The 15,464-nt window shown below is 36.1% G+C and overlaps 1 long non-coding RNA gene across 1 annotated transcript; it reads right to left on the bottom strand.

Moving 5' to 3' along the window:
• Positions 1 to 11,854: 11,854 nt before the first annotated feature.
• On the bottom strand, positions 11,855 to 14,053 carry Gm39180. Its single transcript, XR_870433.1, has 3 exons — positions 13,645 to 14,053; positions 13,153 to 13,196; positions 11,855 to 12,157 (listed from the first exon to the last, which is right to left on the bottom strand). It is a non-coding gene; the product is annotated as a predicted gene, 39180 (long non-coding RNA).
• Between the last annotated feature and the right edge of the window lie 1,411 nt (positions 14,054 to 15,464).

Genomic DNA, 15,464 nt, shown 5'->3' with positions numbered 1-15,464 from the left:
GAAGATGCATCCAAGACCTTCCACATAGCTGCCTGCATATGTGTGGCTTATGTCTGGAATCTTGAAATAGAGTCATGGCACAGAGACACATGAATGGCTGTATTCTAGCTGTGAGGCAAGCTCTGCCAATTTTTCTCTTAAGTTGGAATTTTTAAAAATTAATTAATTTATTTGCTTTACACCCCAACCACAGATTTCCCTCCTTTCTTTCTTCCCAGTCCCTCAGTCTGCTTTCCCCTTCTCCCTTTCTTTCTCCTCGGGAAAGGTGAGGCTGCCTATGGATATTAAGCCTTGGCACATCAAGTTGCAGTAGGACTAGGCTCATTAGAGACCTTCTCTTAGGAGGTTAGGGAAGCCAAAAAAAAAAAAAAAAAAAAAAAAAAAAAAAAAAAAAAAGAGTTAGGGAAAGGGATCCAAAGGAAGGTAACAGAGTCAGAGACAGACCCTTCTGCTGTTGAAAGATGCTTTCTTTCTTTCTTTTTCTTTTTCTTTTCTTTTTTTTTCATTGTACAGTTTTGGCTTTTTTTGTTAAAAATCAAGTGTCCATAGGTATGTCGGTTAAGGTCTGGGTCTTCACTTTGATTCCATTGATCAATCTGCTGGTTTTTATGCCAATGCCATGCAGGCTTTTTTTTTTTTTTTTAAATCACTACTGCTCTGTAGTACAGGTTGTAATAAAGAATGGTGATACTTCTAGAATTTTTTATCTTACAAAATTGTTTTAGCTATCCTTCCTACCTCCCCATATGAAGTTGAAAATTGTTCTTTCAAGGTTTGTAAAGAATTGTGTTGGAATTTTTATAAGAATTAAGTTGAATGTGTAGATTGCATTTGGAACGATGGCCAAATGCATCATTTTACTATGTTAGTCCTACCAATCCATGAGCATGGGAAATCTTTTCATCTTCTGATATCTTCTTTAATTCCCTTCTCCAAAGACTTGACGTTTTTGTCATATAGGTATAGAATTTGAACAAATAAAAGGCCCTAGGAATTAAAGTTTCCACTGTCTTCTATTGTTTCAGGCATACCATGGTCAGGTGAGTCTGTGGGATACAAATTCCTGGTGAAAAATATAAAATATTATTCATATTTAATATAGAGGATATGTCATGTGACAAGCTACTAATATTTTTTGTTATAATTGCAGTGAATCAATATTGATAAACAGAGTTGTGAGAGATTTACTATTTACAAGGTTTACAAGGCATAGACCTTGACACAGGGAAGCTAATGTTTGACCTTATCAGTTAAGTTCCAGAACAGTGTGTTTTATATGTTACAAGGCTACTTCTATAAGACCAAGAACAATACTATGAGAGAGGAAAAGACCTGGTAGAACTTGCAAAAACTCTGAGTGTTACTATTGTGTAGAACAAAGAAATAACAGCAAGAGACATTTTGCTTAGGCCTGGTGAACAGAAGCCATCCTGTCTATCTTAAATAGAAAGGAATTTACTGTAGATAACTGTTTTAGAAAGCACACATTATAATGACATTGATATCTAAATAATACCTTTTGTAAAAAGAAAAAAGAGGAAATACCAGCAAAAAATTAGAGATGTAATAAATGAACATAAAATGACTTGGAAACAGAAAGTGCAAATTCAGAAAAATATGAGTAACAGGAATTGTAAATTAATTGAAGCTGAAAAAAAAAACACAAGCCTTTGTTTACTGAGGGCATGAGGCTCAGTGTTTGATAAGTGAGTTTCAGTTACATCTGAGAAGTGTTAAGGTGAATGGTCCTTATCACGTCGTAGTCTCACTTCTAGTTTTCTTACATTATATTGCGTTCAAAATTTAAAAACAATAAAAACGTTTATGTAACAAAGGAACTGATCACGATAAATGTTAATTCAAAAATGTGCTCCGCCAGTTTTCCTAATCCAGTTAACAAATCTCAATGGCTCTATAGTAATAAAATTTAAATTCAGATAACATCTGTTTATTTGAGAAAGATTACAAAATAGAAGTTTGGTGTAGAGTAGCATGTTTTACAAATATCATTTAAGAGGATTATTGATAGAAGTACAAAGACCACAACTGTAAATACTTTATGGAAAACTGAATAGAAGGATTTGGATTATCAAAGTAACTTTTTTTGGTACTTTTAGTTGATTCTAATAATATTATCACTGGGATTACTTTGAAGGACAATAAGAGTAAATGTTTACATAGCAAAACTGTGAACTCCATAGGGATTGATACAATCATAAAACCTAACTAAAAATCTTATATGATGGGCATTTTCTAGCTACTCATGAACTTAGAAGAAGAAGCATTTCAGTTCTCAGAAATGGCAGGCTTCCTTGGTATTTGATTAACAGAGGTCTCATTTTACGTATGATAGATGTAGTTTTCTTTCTATATAATTATTAACATGAGATACAAATATATTCACACAGCTTATTAATTTAGCCCAAGTTTTATTTAATTATGACTCTTACAAATTCAGAGGAAGTATGTATTCAGAAATTGAATTTATTTTCTCCGAAAGATTTTAATTACATTACAGCATTACAAACTTGTGCTAACTCTTTAATAGTCCATTTTTTGTTTTACTTAAATGAAATATTTTTTAGAGTGTGGGCTCTCAGCACCACTTATATGGATGTTTCTGTGAGAAAATCAACTCTCAGACCAAATAAAACAGTGCTTAAAATTCTAAACATGTTTACAATTTAGGGACTTACCTGTAATATTTTCTTTGGGAGTTTTGATCCACAGTATCAGACATCTGGTATATATGGAGTATATGTTATATGTATCATATATATATTAATGCACAAAAGAGAGAAAGACATCTGTTTTAAGGAACCTCTGAAACATGTTGGCACGATCCTGCACAGATGGCTACCTGTTTTTCTCTGTTTATCCCCAGGGAAAGCTTTGCACAATAGTTATGTCTAGCTGGCTTTAATCCAAACTAATCTAGCCCAAGCTGTGTTTAGCAAATTTGCAATACAGCTGGGTTTCTCCTTGCTCTCCCTTCTCCCTTCCATGAGAACTTTTTCTCCTTGTTAATCAGCTAATTGGTAAGGCTATTCATCAGGAATAAAAGCCTGAATGGGTGCTAGGTGCTACTCACTGAGCTGGCTCCACCTTGCTCAACTGGAGTGTGTGATTTAGTTAAAATAATGATCAAATCCATAGCTCAACGAATGCATTTTTTAAATGACACTCTTTCATATTTTTATTTTATTTTGTGAAAGGGATATTATCATCAGGCCTCATTAACTTAAGGAGGAGAAAATGGGATCTGAGAATATTGAAAAAAATATAAGGTTAATTGAAATTGAGGTTCTGCACATTTAAGCGGTTCAAAGTCAATTTGGCTGTGGACTCCTATTTTGTAGTGTGCAATAGTTGTGGTTATAAAGACAGCATACCCTCACCACTTGGGTTGGTTTTAATTTTCATAAAGATATCAATAATTAAAATTTTATTTCTGTTTGGATCAATTTTCATGAGTGTAAATCACTTTTGAAAGAAAACACAAGAATGACTTTGAAGTCTTTGTTTTCTCTTCTGAGGGAGGGAGAGAGAGAGAGAGAGAGAGAGAGAGAGAGAGGAAATTATGCATGGCAAGCACACTTCAGCTTAAGTTTGGTTATTTATTTATTTATTTATTTATTTACATTTCAAATGTTGTCCCCCTTCTTGGTTTCCCTCCATGAGCCTCCCAACCTATCTTCTTTCCTCTTCACCTCTAAGAGGGTGCTCCCCCTCCCACCTCGCCCCTCTAGCATCCCCTTTCTCTGGGGCATCAAGCCTCAACAGGTACTGAAGTTAGATAAGGCAGTCCTCTGCTACATACGTAGCAGGAGCCACGTACCAGTCCATGGATGCTCTTTGGTTGATGGCATAGTCCCTAGGAGCTCTGAGGGGTCAGGTTAGTTAATACTGTTGTTCTTCCAGTGAGGTTGCCATCCCTTTCAGGTACTTCATTCCTTCTTCTAACTCTTTCATTGAGGTCCCTGGCCTCTTTCCAATGGTTGGCTGCATTGGTATCAGTCAGGTGCTGGCAGAGAAAAATTTTGTGATGTCCTCATTTCATTCATTAGTGTGTAAATATACCACATTTTCTGTATCCATTCTTCCCTTGTGGGACATCTGGGTTGCTTCCAGTTTCTAGCTATTAAAAATATTAATAATGTTAGACTGTGGATCTCTGTATCTGTTTCAGTCTACTACTATGTGGAGCCTCTCAGAGGACATGTATGCTAGGCTCCTGTCTAGAAGAATAACAGAGTATCATTAATAGTGTCAGGAATTGGTGCTTGCCCAAGGGATAAGTTTTAGGTTCGACTGGTTATTGGCTGGCCATTTCTCCAGTCTCTGCTCCAGAGATAGGACAGACACATTTTGGGTCAAAAGTTTTGTGGGTGATTTGGTGTTCTCATCGCTGAATTGGAGGTCCTGCCTAGCAACAGGAGGTGGTCTCTGCAGGATCCATATGTCTATCCCCTGCTATGGTCACCCCCATTGACTTCTGGGAGCGTCCACAATCCCAGGTCTCTGTCATGCCCTAAAGATGTCTCTATAACCCCATACCTGCCAGCTGCAGATTTTCATTCCTGACCTTCTGGTCCTCTCTCCTGTCTCTCCCCACACCTGGTCATGACCACCCTGATTTACCTCTCATTGCATATCTTTCATCTTATTGTGTATTCTTCCATGTTCCTGACCCAGAACAATGCATGTTATAAATCCTGAAATTAGCAAATAGGTTGAAAGCAACAGTTTAAAGCAATTATCTGCCACAAATGTTGAATATAACCATACAGTATATGGTTACTGATTGGTAATTTTTGTTTGTTATCAGAGCCACTTGTGGTCAGTTGAAGTCAGTGATTTAATCTCTTTATATGCCCCAGTACAGGGGAATGCAAGGGCCAAGAAGCAGGAATGGGTGGGTAGGGGAGCAGGGCAGGGGGAGGGTATAGGGAACTTTCCGGATAGCATTAGAAATGTAAATAAAGAAAATAAAATAAAAAAACAAACAAACTTTACTAAGGATATCTGTAAAGTAACCATCAATATTTTCCTGCGTGATGATTCCTATACTAGTCAATAAATTCAGAGCACAACCCTTAGGAATATAGACACAGGCACAAGCAATGACAGATAGGCATAGATTCAGGTTCATACAACAGACATCCAAAGAATGATGGAAGAAACGGGGAGAGAGAGGTAGAGAATTTAAATCTTACTCTTGGAAAAGCTACTATAAGGCAAAGTGTTTCGATTTCTTTCGTGTGATAATGCCTTAGGCAATACCTTATTAAGAGGTTTAAAGTGATGTGTACATATATTTTCACAGAAATCTGACATTCACACTGACCACATTCACTCCACCTGCGCACTTCACACCACTCTCCCCCTGTTATTACCACTTATTCCACAAGATAATGTTGCTTCCACTATCAAGCCTATATACATATATGATTTTATGTATCTATCTAAAATCTAGAACCTACAAATGAATTTGCCTTTTTGAGTTTGATGTTTGACTTAATGCGATGATTTCTATTGCATCCGTTTTTTTTTCTTCTTCTGCAGTTGATGTATGTACTTTAATTCCCTTTTATGACTAAAAACTTTCATGTGTGTGTACGCACCACACTTTCCTGAGCTGTTGCTGTGCTGACAGAAGCCTAGGTTGATTCGATAGTTTAGCCTTTCAAGAAGTCTGCAATAAACTTTGGTGTGCAAGCATGTTTTTAATATGTTGTTGGGTTCTTTGTGCAAATGTCCAGAATTTTACAGAAGGGTCATAATGGTATGCATATGTTTTCTCAAGAGACCCTATACCTATTTTCATAGTGGTTGGACTAATTTACATTCCTACCAGCAGGACACAAGAGTTCTCTTTGCCAGAGTCTCACCAACATTCATTGGTGGTTTTCTTTTTTCTTTTTATTAATCATTTTATTATTTTACATTTCAAATGTTGTTTAATTTGATGGTTTTTGAAAAGGCCAGAAGATGTAAACTTTCTAATATACTTTTGATCATAAATTATATTGTCTTCATTTAACATGATCAATTTCATGACTGCTATAATTAAGAGTTGTTTTGTGCCCAGAATTTTCCAAGTTCCAATCATGATGGCTAGTTTATAACCCCATTTAAATAGTGGCACTTACTCTGATAGAATGGAAAAATTATGAAACTTTTATTATAATAAGGATGATAATGAGAAGATGTAATGCTTATATAATAATTTATAATGAGTGGCTTGATAGACTTTATGAAAGAAAACATGTATGAATAATGAATGTGTCTGTCTGTCTGTTTATCTTTTTGAGAAACTAAAACTTTTCTGAACAGTGGGTCAAATCCCAAAATACTCTGTGACTTTATAACACAAAATGAAAACCATCTATTGTATTCAAACCATGTGTTCAGGCCTAAAAGTAACGTTAACTGGATTTTCTGAATCCAGCCTAGGAACTTTGATATCCTTCTCTGCCATGTGAAGACTTAGAAGCCTCCGTCTGGCATTAGCTACCTATGGAGGATCACACCGTCTTTTATCAGCTTGGTCTGCCCCTTATCCCATTTTGTTCCTGTTAACTCCTGTTAACTTTTACCAAAAGGACAGAAGTTAGGTATTCTTTCATTTTATTTCTTGCAGTAATGTGGCTCTATCAGTGCCCTAGTATTTCAGGAATAAATAGATATTATGAACCAAGAAAAGAATAAGAATAGAATTGTGAAGTTGACCCAGCTATTACAGAATATTGTTCACTATTCACTTGGAAGAACACCTGCTTCAATATCGTATGATATTAGAGTCCTAGCTTTGGAAGCCTCAGACATCCTGAAATATAATTCAGGTAATATGAAAAAGATGCATACTAAAAGCCTTTAAAGCTCCAGCCTGTAGATTTTCATCTCTTTCTGTTGTAAAACTAAAATGATAGCCATTCTCTTATCTGTGCTGAGAGTGCAAACGTTAATTGATGGTGCTCTTCCTGAATTACCTTCAGTCTTCTGGGGGATACTGAAGCATAGTCAGTTTAGAAATAGAGAGAGTTACAAAAGTATTGTCACAGATAGGCAGTGAGACTTTAATTCATGCTTTTATGACACCCAACTTGGATTACTATAATTGTCTGTCTACAGGTCTCTCTTCTGTGTTCTACAGTAAAACAGAAAAAATAGCTCATACAAAGATGCATCCATCCCCTGAGGTTTTAAGCATGCAAAAATCTGGTCAACATACTCTACTTGGGGATTCTTCCTATGGCTGCCAGTTAGGTGCAGGATTGATTGCAAAGGTCCCAGTGATGTGTTTTTGAAACACTGCGTGAATCCAAATGAGTTTTAGGTTCCCTATTGTCCAAGCCCAATTTTATTCAACTGGAAAAAGATGTTGGCTTTTCATTTGTTCAGAACTACTGTTATAAATCACTATGCCTTATAGCTTTTTCAAGTAGTGTAGAATATACTTTTTTTCCAGATAGATTCAAAATATCAGATCTCTCGCTGAATTTAGGTCAAGTTTAAAGTGGCTTACTTAATTGCTTCCCTTCAAAAGTACAATATTCTTTCTATGTATTTTGTGGAGATTTTCCAGGATTTAGGAGAGATTCTATTAAAGTCTTAGCATTCTAATATTTGAAAGCACCATTTAAAATGGGCATAGTTTATCATACTAATGCATATGAATATCATGCTTTGCAGTTTTCACAGTAACCCTAACTTCCATAGATTTCTTATTTGTATTAGAAAGAAACAAACATTTTTATTGCTCTAATAATTTTGCCTCTAATAAGGTATTTTGTATCAATGTTTTAAGATAATTTTACTGACACTACTTTTACTTAAAATTCCTATTTACTAAAAGTCATCCCATCTCTGCCAATATTAATTGAAAATAAATCATTAAAAAAGGTAAAAAAAAGTTTATAAATATATACTTTTTCTTTGTCTGTAGAAGTTGAAATAGCAATGAGGGCTTTTATTTCTGAATATAGTATAACTTACTATCTTTGATATATATATATATATATATATATATATATATATATCTTACAATCTTTGCGATATATATATATATATATATGTTAAGTTTAAAAGAGAGCATTGACTATCCTGAGCCTGGAGTTACACAGAGTTGTGAGCTGTTGACATAGGCACTGGGATCTGAGCTTAGGTCTTCTGCAAAAGCAGGAAATACTCACAATGGCTGAGCCATCCCTCCAGTTCCTAATGTAATTTCATTATTTGTTAGTATTTTCTGATTTTTTTCCTTTAAAAAGAAAATGTGCTTCCTCTGGTTACTTGTTAAATGCATCCTTGTTGTGCAACTATAATGTTCTGTTCATTTGCTTATTGGTCATATTTGGTTTCTGTTAGTATTTTTATTTAAACTAAATCAGGAATTTTATGGTAAGGGAAGCCTATGCTATCACTGAGCTGTCTTCTTAAGCATAGAATATGTCTTAGCTCTATAATTGTAGGCAGTAAAGTCTAGGACTTAACAATAAGATTTGAGAATTGGTAAGATGGCTGGTTGAGTAAATGTGCTTGCTACCAACCTTCATAATCTGAACTTGATCTCAACAATCCGCATGGTGGAAGGACTGAACCAACTCCACAATTTTTTGGAAGGTCTTTGCATGGACACACACACACACACACACACACACACAAAGAAACAAGTGAAAAAAAATTAAAAACAAAATTTGAAGTTCGAAATATGCTATCCTGAACAGCTTACTTCATCTTTTCTGTATGTTAGACTGATACGTAAAGTCACATGTATTTACCATGTAAAGTATATTTTGAAGTACAAATGCGTTTTAAAATGACTCATGGTAGCTAATATGTGTCACTTCACGGAATTCCTTTTTAGGTGGAATAGCTTTAGGGTTATTCTTGATGCTTCCAGAAATACTGTTAACTATGACCATCATGTTTTACAATAGATCTATTCCTTCTATCTGAAGTTGTATATGCAATTAATCATCATGAGTTCCATTTCTTCTCAACCATCATAACTCTTATGTGGCAAACAGCATTCTATAGCATGTTTCCAGGAGACTAGCTATTTCAGATTGTCTATATATGTGAAATTGTGTGTAATTTGTTTTTGTTGCGCTGGTTTATTTCACTTAGCACAATATCCTGGATCATCCATGTCATCCTTTCAACTTTTCTTACTTAGCAAAAGGTAATAAATAATACTTCACAAGTTATGTGACAGTTTAAAAGAAATATAAATGTACTTTGCAAAGTGTAGGACTATTTGAATATATAAGTTACTTATGATGTTGGCACAATGAAATAAAACTTCTATTGACATGAAACAAAGCATTGCTGGGGATGCAGCTCAGTTGGAAAAGTTATTGCCTAGCACACACAAGGTCTTGCATTTTATCCATCATATCACAGTAAGAAAATGTTATCTTTGGTTGTTTGCTTACCATACCTGGGAAGAGGGACACTAGTCTGAGGAATTTCCTCTATTAGGTAACTTTGGGAGTTTATGTGTGAGGCATCTCTTTTGATTGTTGATTGATGATGGTGGAACCAGCCCACTGTAAGCAGTGCCATCCCTGGACAGTGAGGCTTGAGCTGTGTAAGAAAGATAGTTGAGCAAGCCATGGGGACAAAGCCAGCAAGCAACATTCCTCTGGTATCTGCTTCAGTTCTTCCTTCCAGGTTCCTGGTTGAGTTCCTCCTCTAGCTTTCCAGTGATCTCCTGTGACATGGACATTGAGCCCAATAAACCTTCTTCTCCCCCAAGTCATTTTAGGTCAAGGCATTTAAAGACAGTAGTGTAAAGTAAACAAAAACTCGTCCTAACAGCAAGGCCTTCTTCCCCACGTCTTGTTTTCCCCTGCTTTTTATTCTCTTTTATTTTTATTCTACTATTCCATTTGTTGTCTCCTAGCATATTTCATATTTTTCTGAGTATAAAAAATGAGTATGTGACTTCTGTATGGGCTCACATTAGAAAGTCAGATGATTAAAGGCTTTGAATGTGTAAAAAAAAATACATCAGAGCATGTGGAAAATGAAAAGGTGTATTACCAAGGCTTCTTTGAAATATTTCCCTCTAAGTTCCAAATAGTAAACATAATTTCCATATTTCTAGCAGGAAAATATTAGTGATTATGTTGGGATGATGTATCCCTCATTTGTATGATTTTCCACTGTGTTTTCTTTAACACTAGCAAAATATGTTTTACAGCTTGTTTGTGATCTGATTTTCCCCTATACCTAAGCTTTTCTTAGTAAGAGAAGTATGATATTTCATACTTGAGCCTTGTGGACTGTGATGTAATGATCAGGTCTCCTTTCTCTCTCTCTCTCTCTCTCTCTCTCTCTCTCTCTCTCTCTCTCTCTCTCTCTCTCTCTCTCATTATTTCTTCCCCCGTTTCTGACCCCTGACACTGGTCTATTTAGTGAAAGACATTTTCTCCTCTGAGAAAGACAAGAGCGTTTCTGAGTGGTTTTAATTTCAACTTGATACCTCATATAGACACCTTGGAAGGGGAACATTAGTTGGGGGAACTTCCCAGATTAGATCACCCTGTAGCTATGTCTCTAATAAATTGTCTTGGTGCATATAGGTAAAACTACTCCACTGTGGGCAGCACCAATCCTAAAAATGGATTGTTAAAAATGCTAACTGATCATGAGTCAGTAAGCAGCATGTCTTCATGGTTTCTGCTTCAGTTCCTGATTGCTCACCTGCCCTTCTCTCCCCCAGTGATGGATTGTGTCCTAGAAGTATATGCCAAATAGTTCTTTCCTTGCAAGGATGCTTCCTGCCTCCCCTTTTTGATCATGGCATTCATCACAGAAGTAGAAGGCGAAACATAAGAATTTTCTTAGAAAATTATGAATGAACTTCATTCATTCAAAGAATTTCACAACTTTGTAGAAAAAAACAAAACAAAACAAAACAACCCAAAACCAAAATGACCCAGTTAACTCAGGGCTCAAGAGCCAAACTACAGACTACTTATTCCTTGGAAGTGTATTAAGTTACAGGCATCTTGGTCTCTTGTTTCATTGTAATTTTCCCTGGGACAATGATTTAATATTTTGCTTTTGTTTCACAATATGGCCAAATGAATTGTTTTAAGAAAAAGGAACACTAGTCCAAATGGTGAAGTGTCTCAGAGATCATAAATGTATACTGCCTAATATACTTTTTACTTTCCTTGGCTGTGATTTTGTGTTTGAATTATTGTGACTTATTGTTTTATAAATAAAAAAATAAATAACTCAACAAGTGATTCTACATCCTCGGATTGCTAGACAGCTGTAATGAATTGATAGGCGTACTGTGGTTGGTATCAAATAACTGAAAAGAAGTAAAATTGCTTTCTTTACACAAAAGATAATTTTAACATTAAGAATGTTTTGATGCATTATCATTTAATATTATATACTAAATATGCCCCCAAACATTACAATTTAAACCACAAAACATATCCTGTTTCTGGTTGGTCAAGTTGTGTTGCCTATTATCCTGTGTTTTGAAAACTGTCAAGTGTGCTCTTGGTCGTGGGTAGGGTCACTTACATTCTGATGGCAGAGGGTCAGTTTTTACAGTCACCTTTATGATTATTGAAAGTTCTCAGGTCCTCACAGCCTGTTGGTTAGAGACTCATTTTCATGTCCCCCTGCCCTGTTCATAGGACGACTGAAACCTGGCACCTGCTTCCTTCAGAGTGAGGAGTAAACAAAACAAAACAAAACAAAAAAATATAAGCCACCAAAATAGAAGCCGTCAATTTTACAAGGCAATGATGCTACATTATTTTTCTAGTATTTTACTCCTTAGAATCACATTCCTAGGTCTTGGAGACTTGAAGTGGGGAGAGGGAAGATTTAAAACAGAAGTCTAAATATCAGGAGGTGAGTTTCATTAGGAACCATGGTAACAAATGCAAATATAGAGACAAATACATTTCTTTAGTGTGTGAATGAGAAATGGATAGCACATAATTTTCTTTGCATAATTGAGAAGCAGAGGCTCCTTGCAGCCATTTGAAAGAAAATGATCCCCCTGCTCCAGGCTCATACCAAGCGGCACTGTTAGATGTGGGAGTTTGTCACTAGGGATGGCCTTTGAGGTCTCAGATGCTCAAGCAGGGCAGTGGGTCACAGTCTCTCTTCCTGTTGCCTGTGGATCGAGATGTAGAACTCTCAGCTCCTTTTCCAGTAACATGTCGGCCTGCATGCACTATGCTTCCCACCATGATGATTATGGGTTAAATCTCTTCACTGTTAGCCACCCCTGATTAAAATGTGTTCCTTTGTAGGGGTTGCCATGGTCATTCATGCAATGTCTCTTCACAGCAGTAAAACCCTAACTAAGACACATGGAGACCCCCAGGTGCACTCATGTACTTAAATAATTGTCTCAAGCATCAGATTTTAAATGAACTTTTCTATTAATTGTCTTTGAGAGATATGCTAAGACCAGTAATACTAAAGGCTTTAAGAATGTCCCAACTCTAGACACTTTTTTCCTACCTCACTGTGCGGTTTGTCCTTATTATTTACTTTGTCCTCTGCTCTGATTTCTGGATTTGCCACAGTGAATTTACTTAAGAATGTGACTTTTTGAAAGAAATGTCAGAGAAATCAAATAATCGTTCCATTGTCTCCCAGGCCCATGCCAAAGTATGTGGATAACCAGCCTGTTTCATTCCCCCAAGAAAAGAGAGAATTGGTATTTTTAAGGCAATGGATGCTATGGTTTATTTAGTCATGAAGCATCTAGTTATATTATTTTACTAAGATAGATTTAATCAAACACACATAATTGAGGTTTTTGTTGCCAAATTATGTGTGTGGATTTAGGAAAGTCTCCTTGAACCACATGCTTTATGTGGTCTACTTCTGAAATGTATTTGGAAGAGAAAACCTTTTTTTTTTCTCCTCTGCAGTGTTTTTCAATTAGAATTCCTGTGCTTATATCTTGTCTGACCCCCTGTAAAACCTTAATTTAAATGAAAACTATCGAATTCAACATTCTTGCAAGGTGCGTTCTAGCTGCAACATTCTTCCGTCCTGTGTTTCAGAAAAATGTGCTCAGTTGTTGTGCATTCCAATGACAATGGCAAAGACCTCTTGGTCTCCAGGCATTCAAACTGTGAGTCCCACTATCCTTACCTCAGTTCGACAGCAAGCAACAAAACTCTGCCTCTGAATTTCTTCTGATGATCAGAGAAAGTAGAGAAAAAGATTCAGAAGAGACTTATTAGTTAAATTAATTTTTAAAATTATATTGAGTAAATATTTGCTTAAAGAAGGGATCATTTCAGGGGCCTCATTAGACTGTCTAGCTTAGCTGCTTATTTTAATGTTTTCACTTGATTTCTGAGCCCATTATATTTATTACTGGTTTTGAACTGTAATATCCCTCTCCCCCTTGTCATTGACTTCTTGTACTCTGTTTGTGTATCTGCCCATATCTTTCCATCTAGAAACAGAAAGCAAAATTAAAAATTTTCTTTGGCCTTATCTCCAGAAGATTTTTAATTCATCAACATGGCTGCTCTGGCAGGGGTCACATCTAAAGTCTTTCTAGGTCTATATGATCCAGCTAGACTGACATACCTTTAATCCTTCTACTGGGAATACAGACACACCCTTATTACACACCTTCAATCTCAAACAATGAAGGAAAGTTTAGCTTGTAGAAGGCAGCTGCCTTGCTTGAAAGTTATGTCTAATTGGAGGGCAGTCGAGTGAGTGGAGTAGAGTTGAGCTGAGTTCAGTCAGTTGAGGCATCTGAGTTGAATTCAGTGAGTCAGCGCAGTGGAGTTGTGGTCATGAAGTTCAGTGCAGGTCAACAGAGCAAGTTGAAGCCAGAGAATAAGGATCCAGAAGATTAGAACAAATTGCCAGAGGTAGTTTGAAGCCAAGCAGAGCAATTTGGTGAGAAGTCGAGAGAAGCCAGGTTGAATCAGTCATCTTGGAGAGGCAGTTGGGCTACAAGAGCTGAGTTGGAACAGCCAAAGTTCAAAGGGAACTAGAAAGAATGAGCTTATGCAAGAGTAAGCCTAGAGATGACAATTAGATCAGACAAATAAAAGTTACTTTTACACATACTGTTTCCTCAGAAAACGAGGCCTAGAAACATCTTTTTAACCACCAGATACTTGTACTGCCCCCTCTTATTTCTAAGTTTCAGAAGGCAGCCTTCTACCTTAACGCTTACAAAGTGAACAGCATGTTTCACTGTCCCATGAAATTGTACAATAGCACAAATGATGATTTTGGTTAGGTTTCTGACTTCCTCATAAGTTACTGATACTTACTAAGGATTCTTTTTTTATTGTTTGTTTTGTTTTTTGTTTTTTTTTTTGTTTTTTGTTTTTGTTGTTGTTGTTGGGTTTTTTTTTTTTTTTTTTTTTTTTTTTTTTTTTTGTTTTGTTTTGTTTTTTGTTTTTTCGAGACAGGGTTTCTCTGTATAGCCCTGGCTGTCCTGGAGCTCACTTTGTAGACCAGCCTGGCCTCGAACTCAGAAATCTGCCTGCCTCTGCCTCCTGAGTGCTGGGATTAAAGGCATGTGCCACCACACCTGGCTCTTACTAAGGATTCTTGTAGACCATTTGCAGAACTCATTGCCAAAGTGTTTTTAGCTTGAGAAATGCTCTCTTGTGTGTACTTTAAATGCTCACTGTAGTTTGTCTTCCTTCTGTTTCTGCCTCACCAGTACTGAGAGAGAGAGAGAAGTGCAATGCTGTACATGGTTACCCTGACTTTGTTTAGTTTTTAAAAGTCTTTGTTTTTATGTGTATGCGATGTTTTGTGTGTATGAATGCCAATGTACCATATGTATGCAGTGCCTGTGGATGCCCAAAGAAGGCGTTGAATGCCTGGGACTAGAGTATACTTGATAGCCAAATTGTTGGTTTTGGGAATTGAACCTGCAGTCTCTGGAAGAGTAACAAGTGCTCTTAATGTTCAGCAATCTCTCCAAACCCTACCCTTGCATTCTCGATGCAGATTTTAATCATCATTCTTTTTCTCAGTTATTTTTGTACTTTTAATACACCCCTTTCATTTTTTTTAAAATATTCTACCATGGATCTTCTTTTCTTCTCTGTTGTTAGTATAGTATATCTGTGTTAGTATATCTATTATCTAAACTCTAACCAATTTTCCGCTTTTTTCCCTTTGTGGTTGCATAAACCCTGGGCCTGGCAACTACTTGGCAAATACTCTGCCTTTGAGATAAACCTTATATTTTAATATCTGAGTCTAATATCTGTTGTGAATTTTAACTCACATTAAGAAAAATTTTGATACTAATTATTTACAGAATATACTGATTACCGAATAAAATATCAAGAGGAAATTTTCTAAAATGTACAGTTATTTGTAAAACAGACAGCTTTTGTATAGAACCAAGTATTTCTGGTTCAAACTCAAGTGGTAATTTCAAAGAAATCTAAGAGAGACATAGCTCTCACAGT

This window comes from Mus musculus, chromosome 8, assembly GCF_000001635.26.
Source record: "Mus musculus strain C57BL/6J chromosome 8, GRCm38.p6 C57BL/6J".
NCBI classification, from domain to species: Eukaryota; Metazoa; Chordata; class Mammalia; order Rodentia; family Muridae; genus Mus; species Mus musculus.
This window is presented reverse-complemented; position numbering and strand designations above follow the sequence as displayed.